The sequence below is a fragment of the Salmo trutta genome, chromosome 26, assembly GCF_901001165.1.
Source record: "Salmo trutta chromosome 26, fSalTru1.1, whole genome shotgun sequence".
NCBI lineage: Eukaryota > Metazoa > Chordata > Actinopteri > Salmoniformes > Salmonidae > Salmo > Salmo trutta.
Window position 1 is genome coordinate 12,959,498 of NC_042982.1, and position 8,529 is coordinate 12,968,026.

At 44.4% G+C, this 8,529-nt stretch overlaps 1 pseudogene; it reads right to left on the bottom strand.

The window, feature by feature from the left end:
- Positions 1–5,093: 5,093 nt before the first annotated feature.
- On the bottom strand, positions 5,094–8,003 carry LOC115163140 (uncharacterized; annotated as a pseudogene).
- Between the last annotated feature and the right edge of the window lie 526 nt (positions 8,004–8,529).

Genomic DNA, 8,529 nt, shown 5'->3' on the forward strand with positions numbered 1-8,529 from the left:
ACCGCAACCGCTGACGAGTTTTGCTTGACTAAAAGACACACAGCTTTTCTATGCAACCAGAGTGTTCTTACGGTGTCATCGCCTTCTGAATGGTAAATGTACAGGGGTGCCTTAGCATATGATACTGTGCACTATGGATCTATTACCATTCAATAATCATCAATACATTTATTGAAACAAGACGAACCTGTAACAGTATGCATATTGTCATGTCAAAGCAGCACTCTCTCATTCACTTTAAATCCCAGTCTCCTGGAATGATCGCCACGTCTCTGAGATTTTAATCTGATGTGAGCGTGTGCATGTGTGTGGATGTTCGGCATTTGTGTATGTGTGCGTAGGGTCATACGTCAGAGTGAGTTTATAAGAGTGGAGGAGTTTGCTTACATCTAGCCCCTCGCTGGTTTATAATAAATTAGGATAAACAGTGAGAGATGACATATGTTTACAGGGTTACACAATGCCGCCAGAGGACATGTACACTATGTCATCCAATATCCCCCATAATCTCTCGAGCTCAACATCTCATTGCTTTTTTTCCATTTCAGGAAATACAGTATTTGGGGTTACATGTGCCCTCTAGTGGGCAAAATGAGCCAACAGTTAAACAGTACACAGTGAGTGTATTATGTATCTGCGATGGCTACTAACATTACAGTGGGGCCTATTCAATCAAAGCTGGTTTCTGGGTTTGTCTGGCATTCTTTTATACACTGCATGAATGAGCATTTTGATTATTTTGGTGAATAAAACAGTGTTAAATATGTTTAGGTTTACATTATTTTAGATTCTAAGATATACTTATTTTAACCAACTCAGTGGCCTTGTGGTTAGAGTGTCCGCACTGAGATTGGAAGGTTGGAGGTTTGATACCCGGTTTGAGTCATACCAAAAACTCTAAAAATGGTACCCGATGCCTTTCTGCTTGGCTCTCAGCATTAAGGAGATGGTTTGTTGGTAAGGCCCAGCGATAGTCTGGTGTCCTATCCAGGAGGTATACTTGTACATCAAACTGTGTCACGCTACAGAATCAAGAGATAGGGTTCCTGCCCTATGGACCATTCTGCCTCAGGCAACGCTTCCTTACTTATACCGTATCTGACTTAATAGGGCTCAAGGTGTTTTATCACACTTGGGTTCAAGCATACATTACCTTTAGAAGTCAAGTGCAGTGTGCTTGTTCGACAATGCGCCATTGATTGAATCCCGGCCCAAATTTGTTGAAATTGTTTTCAATTATTATGATTCGTTCATGTACTGTTTTGTAGCTTACTTTATCACACATGATTTGTGTATGTAATCGCCTCACATAACTGAATTTGGTACCAATGAACACTTTGATTATAAATTGTTTTGGTTTGATTCGTTTTTTGAGAACAATTTAAATGGTTCTACTTACATGTTGCGGTCCCTTTCACCAATATCTACATTCAATGCATCCCTCTTTTCAACCAGTTTACTGTAATACTCTCATGATGTCATGGGTCTCATCCCAGCTCTTGGTGGAATCCATAACAGATCTGTGAAAGTCCTCCAGGCAGGTAGCCTAGTGGTTAGAGTGTTGGGCCAGTAACCGCAAGGTTGCTAGATCAAATCCCTGAGCTGACAAGGTAAACATCTGTTGTTCTGAACAAGGCAGTTAACCCACTGTTCCTAGGCCGTCATAGTAAATAACAATTTGTTCTTAACTGACTTGCCTAAAAACATGGTAGAGGCAACAACATCAAAATCATAGTCGCTCTCCTCACTGGCAATAGTGAAGATCACATTCTGAGATCTTCCAGTAGCTCCACAATGCTCATGAGGCAGTGAGTGGACTGTATAACCCTGCAAGGGGCCCTTACCAGGTACGGACAGCCAGGCCAGCTGACCCTGGGACTTGCATAGGTCACTCCCTGAAGTAGTTTGTTTGTAAACACTCACAAACTACCTGCTACTCAAAGAAAAAGCAACAAAGAAAACCTTAGAAACAATGGTTTACATAGAAAAACCCACAACCAGTAGTAGTACGTTTTTCTCATTGTTATTACTGTGCATAACATTATATTATCATCTATTACACATGGAATACGTAAGAGGTATGAGCTGCATTATATTCTTTACCTGGTGGATCTTTCTTGACTCAGGCTTAACTGTCATCATCCACAGTGCGGCGACAGAGTCCATCAGGCAGAACGTGGTGAATAAACTCTAGTCGTTCCAAGGAGGCAATATCGTTTTATTTTTTAGCCAACCACCTCTTTTCATTCAGACAACATTTGTTCTTTATTTGATCAAGCTGAATAAATATTTGTATGATAAAATGTTGCATTACGATTATAACTATTGTATGGCCAGCCTGATGGTCCCCAAGGTACAGTTCCACCGCTGCTGCTGTAGCGATTTTAGCAAACAGTGACAGTGCAACTCCTCTTGCAGATCTTTTGGTAGGGATTGCCTACGTATCCCATTATGTAGGCAGACCTGCAAACCACTGCGACAATGACAGTTAACCCTTTGGGGAGGGATTGAAACAGGTTTCCGGTGTATAGTTTGTTACACTATCCCCTCTGTTCGGTGGAGTGTGTTCCCATATGTCACTATAGCAAGTCCCTACGTCACGTAGGCACACCACTCCAATGGCCCCGAAGAGACCATCCCACTACTACCACCAGTGTAGCGATTTTAGCAAATAGCAACAGTGCAACAATCCTTGCGGATCTCTCAGCCCATAGGCATACCTGCTACCCACAATTGGAGCAGTGGCGATAGCTATTAAAAGTGTAGAAACGGGTTGCTGACTAATTGTAAGCACGTTGGCTAACTGTAGGGCGAAGCAGTTAACTTATGTACAGTTAATTAGAAACCGCACCACTCTTTGCTAGGAAACACGACGCTATCACAAAAAAACACCAACAAAAACGTGTTGAGGTGTTCCATGACGTCTGGAGGGTTTGTCCCCATGCTTCACTATAGCAAGTCGCTCACGTGAGCACACCTCTCCAATGGCCCCTAATAGACTAACTTCTCGCTGCCACACAGGTAGCGATTTTAGCGAACACCAATAGAGCAACTCCCCGTGGGGATTGTAAACCTGGGTATCCCAGTACCGGGGGATTGTAAACCTGGGTATCCCAGTACCAGGGGATTGTAAACCTGGGTATCCCAGTACCGGGGGATCTCAAACCTGGGTATCCCAGTACCGGGGGATTGTAAACCTGGGTATCCCAGTACCGGGGGATTGCAAACCTGGGTATCCCAGTACCGGGGGATTGTAAACCTGGGTATCCCAGTACCGGGGGATTGCAAACCTGGGTATCCCAGTACCGGGGGATTGCAAACCTGGGTATCCCAGTACCGGGGGATTGTAAACTGGCCTTCCAATCTAGTTATTGTTATGTAGCCTACTTTACATGATTTGATGTTTGTAATCACTACGGTGGACTCCACAACACATTTTTTTAAAACTCCTCCAGAGAAATGGGAGAAGCAACAAACATAACAATCATACTCACCTTCACTCTTACCTGTGCCAATGGTGAAGATCACAGGCTCAAACTTTCCAATGATGTTGAAATTGCAAGAACATAATTGATTCAAGTTGTTCCAATGAAGCTCTGTAATAATCCACCTGAGAGACTGAAAAGTCCGATGAATATCATCTTGCCCCAGTGAGGTTGAATTCAGATTTCACAACTTCTCTGCTTTTCTCGGTGTTCTGGGCATGATGCAACAATGCTACTATAATGTGGGCCATTTGCTCTGATCTGATCTATTTCTATGGTTCTATGGGTCTTCGTTGATGAATTTCAATGTCAAGACTTTAATATTAACAAAATAATCAATAGATAAGTGTTTAGTCCATTTTAAATTATGACACCAAGTCCTATAGGCCATTAACTAAGAGAAACTGCTAATTTGGCTAGCAGTAAATACATACAATTCCCTAAATCAGAGATAAACTTCTAAAAACATAGGCTTATCTCTCGCCTGTCCCGGGGGACAAGGTCAGGCGGATAAAGCCATATTGTTTACTCAAGTAGTCTACTGCCAATCTTAAAGGGTCTCGAACCATTTCCGCAGCAGCAGGGCGCTGTCCACCAATGAATTGACACGCGTCGAACTATAGCACACTCACACAGTTGATACCAATTGTATTGGTATTGTAGCCTATGCAAATATATTTTCCCTTTCTCTGAGCGAGACCTGCGCTTTTCCCAAGAGCTTTGCCGCCTTTTCCCCCCCATGAAAATTCTATTCACCAAATTAAAATGTAGGCCTTCATCACATGTCTTGTTACATACTTATCTTGTAAACTTAAGTTACTGACTACAATAATTATCCTACTGTTTTGATCAGAACTTGAGGCAAACACCCCTTGCCTGAGCCAGCCTGCTCTGATCTGACTTTCGGCCGCGACAACCATTTTGCTGTCCAATGAAAGCGTTATGCGTCTGTGTCGTCAAAACAGAGGTGGCGGTGGTTTTGGATCAGAATTCCCTTCTGCAGATGAACGAATGCGGTCTCATCTAAATTTGGTCTCGATTTGTTGTATTAAATAAATGGACTGGTGGTCTTTAGCGACCCATATTAAACAGGTTTCCCAATCATACATAAAAAGGTTATTGACTTGCGAACTACAGATAAGAATTTTCAAGACAAAGACCAAAAGCACACTGGACAATGCAATGTGAAAAAAACGACCGAAAATACAAGATAGGCTCAATTCATTTCCAAACAGGGATCCGTATGTAGACCTATAATTCCCCAATTTTCTGAAATTATTCAATTAAATCGCATGACTTTTTCAGTCTGAAATGCACATTTAAAAATGCCAAGATATTACAGAAATTCCATGACTTGTCGGAACCCTGACTAAATTCAAAATAATAATGCTAACTACAACAAAATACAAGCCAATCATAATAACACTTAGGTTAGCTAGCCTAAGGCTCATTATCATCAACTTGTATACCTATTTGGTTGTAGGTATCATTATTATTCATTAACTCAGCATTCATTTAGAGATAAATGAATTAATTTAGACCCTATGGAAAGACCACACCTGTGAAGGGCCATTTAAAAAAACAATAAACAGAACACGATGGCATGTGTCCTGCTTCATGTAACAACCAGCTTTTATTTTGTTCAAAGCAATACTATTTCAAAGGCAGACTGTCTGAATTTCACTGTACATGGAATATTATTGGTTACAATGGTGCACACACACACACACATACAATAGACACACACACACACACACACAATAGACACACTTGGAACATTGTAATTGCATGATTTATTTGAGGCTCTGGCTCTTTGTAGAATTGCATTTGAGTTTAGATGTCGATCAATGTTTGAATATCTGCTTCCATAATTTCATCACATTTGTATTGTCATGCTCAGTATGCCAGTGAGTTGATCTGTTACAAAGTAGGTGTATGTGTCTGCATGTATGTGTGCGTGTTTATATGTTTGTGCGTGCCATATCCGTATGTCTTTGCACATGCATGTATGAATTTCTGTGTGTGTGTGTGTGTGTGTGTATTCATGCATGTACTGTACGTGTGTGTTCATGTGTGTATGACTCTCCCCTCTACTCCTGTGTGAAGGGGTAGACCAGGTATCCACTGAACCTGTTGAACTCCTTGGTGTTGCCACACAGACTTCTGCCAGAGAGCAGCTCCACGTACACCTTGTCGCCCTGGCGCCGAGACACCAGCACCGAATGGGTGGCGCTGTCCTCCGTGTCCTCCCGGTTGTCCTCCCACACAGAGGCCACCACTTCGTTGTTCTTCATCAGCTGCACCTTGTGGTAGAGACGCTCGCAGTCCACGCCCACGTTGGAGTAGGCCGTGAAGGAGAAGGAGTAGAGGCCGGCGCGGGGGGCGGTGAAGGTAACTGGATAGAGGACACACACAGGGAGAGGTGAGTGTAGGTGTGTAGGTGTGTGCGAGTATATGTGTTTTAGGTTGTGTTATGTTATTTATCCAGTAAGTATGTGGGGAAATGATGTGACAACGCAGTGTGGCTTCCTACCCAGAGCGTCATTGTATCCGTTGCCCTGGTTGAGAGAGATGAAGTAGTAGCGGATTGGCACGTTGCTGGTGAAGGGCCCGAAGCAGTCGCTTCTAGGTTTCATCGCCACGGTAAACGTAATCTTATTGTTGCCTGAGTCACAGAAAGAGGGAAGGAAAACAGAAGAAGTTAGGAGCCTGGAACATGAGCATTAGGGATATGTCAAGCTTTCTACCATGGTTCCTGACTTATTCTGACTAGGAAACAGACATATTTTCCAGTACCTGTGACTTCCTCGATGTCGTTGTCCAATCAGGTGAACTGCTCCCATTTGTCCACCATGCGCGTGAAGGTGTGGTCCTCCAGCATACTCATCTCATTGGCCACACAGCAGCAGCCCGGCTGGCTCTTGAAGGCACACTCACAGTCCCACTTCCCACAGGGCAGGGCCCCAGTCCAGCCTACTGGGGACAGGGGGGAGGATCGGGGAGGAAGGATGGGCAGAGAGCAAGGGTCAAAAGTTGTCAAATGAGTCGAAGCAGGACCAGTAGTTTGACATTACGTTTGATTGTTAACATATGTTTGGGGTGGATAACATACAAAAATAAAAGAGAAAAATGGAGGCGTCATGAGGTTTTCTGTTACCTGCTGCATCTCGCATCAGCTCTAAAGTCCCCATGCCCCCCCCCCCCACAGATCAGACACTGCAACTAACTTACTTCTCTGAAATACTTAAATAGTTACTGTTGGTCATACAGCATTTCTTCAAATTACAATGAAAAGGGACTTTGTTTAGAAGCATTGCACGGCTATGTTCTCTGCTAAGAACCAGCTGTATGTAACAGAATATCTTTGTAGTTCATGTTCTGGTCATGATGACTAACTTTCCCAGTCTACTCAACCATTTCCGAACTCTGAAGTTTATGGAGTATGCCTTGTCAAGATGGTGCTCTAAAGTTACATCAACTTCCTTAATTTACATACTGGTTTAATCAACCGCAAAATGGTTGACATTCATAGGTCATTACACCATCTTTGATCTATTTTTTAAATGAATAGTTGATCTCAGTACCCAGATTTGATATTCTGCGTATGAAGCCTTTTGCAAAGCAGCCTACATCCATACTGAAACTTTTTTTCACCTACAGTTTTTTTTTTTACAAATGGATTGGTTTCACATTTCAAATAACATATCATATTATTCTTGCTTATCCAAAGCTGTCTCTCATCAAAATAGACAATATAGAACTTCAGAATCATTAGTGTATTGCTTTATGTATATTCCATAATCATTGGATAGCTCCCATCTCATTCTCCCTGTACGCCAAGTCAGAAGCATAGGATAAAAAAGGGGGCATATAAGCAGACAATGAAAGCTCGTACAATATTCGATGTTGACCCCATGGCCGCGACACGCTCACATAACCGTGGTTACATACGTAACCTTCGTTATGTTTCACTATATTGGATCCCTCCAATATATTGGTATACCCGTACCAGATTTAGTCGGTGCTAGATGGACCTGGCCAGCCAGCGGCGAAGTCCAAGCGCGGGACCGAGACGCAGGGGCCGCCAATGTGGAAGGGGGGTCCCGGCACAGTCCACCGGAAGGGGAGGCGACGCCCAGGACCGCTGAACCAACCGCAGAGGGAGGTGTCACATTTACCCAATAGTACCTAGCAAAGGTGCAAGAGGAAGCCCAGCTGGCCACAGCACAGATATCAGTGAGGGGCACTCCTCTCAGTAGAGCCCAGGACGCAGCCACACCTCGTGTAGAATGTGCCACCACAGATCCCAGCACTGGCCTACCAGCCAGGCGGTATGCTATCGTAATCGTGTCCACGATCCAGTGAGAGAGCCTCTGCTTTGATAACCCAACCCCCAGGACTCTCTCACCATAGCAGACAAAGAGCTGGTTTGTTGTTCTCACTGACCGTCTCCGCTCCACATAGGCAGCCAGTGCCTGCACAGGGCACAGCATGCCGAGGGAGGCCCAGACTCCCCCGCCACTGCCAGGGGGTCGTAAACAGACAGGATAAAAGGGATATTCACAAGCCGGTCTGACAGAACCTTCGGGAGGAATGAAGGGTTGGGGTGGAGAGATATACTCCTCCCACCGGGGTCCATCCGGGAGCACTCAGAACTTACTGAAAGAGCATGGAGCTCACCCACCACCATCATGGAAGTCGCTACCAAGAAATCGCGGCCAAGAAAGCAACCTTCATAGAGAGGTGTTTCAGGGAGGCAGACTCCAACGGTTCGAAAGGCGGCTTTGCCAAAGCTGCCAAGCCAACATCCAGATCCCAGTTCGTCATTGAGCGGGTCCTAGCTGGACGCAGGCGACGAACCCCCTTCATAAACCTGGAGACCAAGGGATGGCACCCCACTGGCCTGTCCATCCACCCCACATGGCAGGCAGATATAGCAGCCAAATAACCTCTCAGTGTAGAGGCTGCCAAGTCCTCATCCAAGCAAGACTGTAGGTATTGGAGAACATACTGCACCCCGCATGACTCGGGCACAACCTCAAAA